At 43.6% G+C, this 1,442-nt stretch overlaps 1 pseudogene; it reads left to right on the top strand.

The window, feature by feature from the left end:
* The first annotated feature begins 454 nt into the window (after window positions 1–454).
* LOC102848691 lies at window positions 455–1,439 on the top strand (annotated as a pseudogene).
* The last annotated feature ends 3 nt before the right edge of the window (window positions 1,440–1,442 follow it).

Genomic DNA, 1,442 nt, shown 5'->3' with positions numbered 1-1,442 from the left:
CCCAGTTGTTAAAAGAGGGGAAAATTTAAACAAATGTATAACAATTTTGAACATCATAATCTTTTAAGCTTAAGGCTAGAAATATTAACAATATAATCATTTCCAATCCAGAGATACATGTTCCAATGCAGCTCCTATTTTCCATAAATGGTTTTGGTAAGAGGAATGTTGTAAATGTCGATACATTTCCACTATTCCTCCTTCATGCCACAATATAGTGTTATTAGCATGAGCAGTTATAAATCCATTGCCATCCTTACTCTAACTTAATTCTTTTTTAAAAAATTTAAATTTTGGCCGTTTGGTGTGCGCCGCCTCCCTGCCTTGCAGCGCGGGGTCTTGCGGGCACCGCTCCCGCCCTCCGCTTGCCTGGCCCGGACCGGACCGGAAGCGGCGCCGCAAGGCCTGGGCCTGGCGTGGGGGGTGGGGGGCGGGCTCTGGGGCCCGATCGGACATGGGCAAGAAGCACAAGTTGGACAAACACCTGTACGAAGAGTATGTTGAGAAACCCTTGAAGCTGGTCCTCAAAGTGGGAGGGAACGAAGTCACCGAACTCTCCACCGGCAGCTCAGGGCACGACTCCAGCCTCTTCGAAGACAAGAATGATCATGACAAACACAAGGAGAGAAAGCGGAAAAAGAGAAAGAAGGGAGAGAAGCAAGTTCCCGGGGAAGAAAAAGGGAGGAAGCGGAGGCGAATGAAGGAGGATAAAAAGAAGCAGGATCGAGACCATGTGGAGAATGACACAGAAAAAGAGCTCCACTGTTAGATCCCTGCTAGACTAGACTTGCCTCTTGAGAAGCCTCTGGAAAGTTCTTTAGCCAAACAGGAAGAAGTAGAACAGACACCTCTTCAGGAAGCTTTGAATCAACTAATGAAACAATTGCAAAGAAAAGACCCAAGTGCTTTCTTTTCATTTCCTGTGACTGATTTTATTGCTCCTGGCTACTCCATGATCATTAAACACCCAGTGGATTTTAGTACCATGAAAGAAAAGATTAAGAACAATGACTACCAGTCTATAGAAGAACTTAAGGATAATTTTAAACTAATGTGTACTAATGCCATGATTTACAACAAGCCAGAAACTATTTATTATAAAGCTGCAAAGAAGTTATTACACTCAGGGATGAAAATTCTTAGCCAGGAAAGAATCCAGAGCCTAAAGCAGAGTATAGAATTCATGGCAGATTTGCAGAAGACTCGAAAACTAAAAGATCAGACAGACTTCTCGCAGAAAGAAGAAGACAGTGTGGTTCGTGGCCAAGGGAGAAGGATGACTTCGGAGCTGCCGAGGGTCAGGCCATCAAAAGCCCCAACAAGGAAAATAAAAAGAAAGATAAAGAAATGATTGAAGATAAATTTAAAAATAATCACTTAGAAAAAGAGCAGGAGCAAATTGACCGCGTTGTTAAGGAATCTGGAGGAAAGCTGACCAGGCG

The sequence above is a fragment of the Elephantulus edwardii genome, unplaced genomic scaffold (genome assembly GCF_000299155.1).
Source record: "Elephantulus edwardii isolate Elephantulus edwardi_28Jun2011 unplaced genomic scaffold, EleEdw1.0 scaffold00966, whole genome shotgun sequence".
NCBI classification, from domain to species: domain Eukaryota; kingdom Metazoa; phylum Chordata; class Mammalia; order Macroscelidea; family Macroscelididae; genus Elephantulus; species Elephantulus edwardii.
The sequence above is the reverse complement of the archived record's forward strand: the minus strand, read 5'-3'. Positions and strand labels throughout refer to the sequence as shown.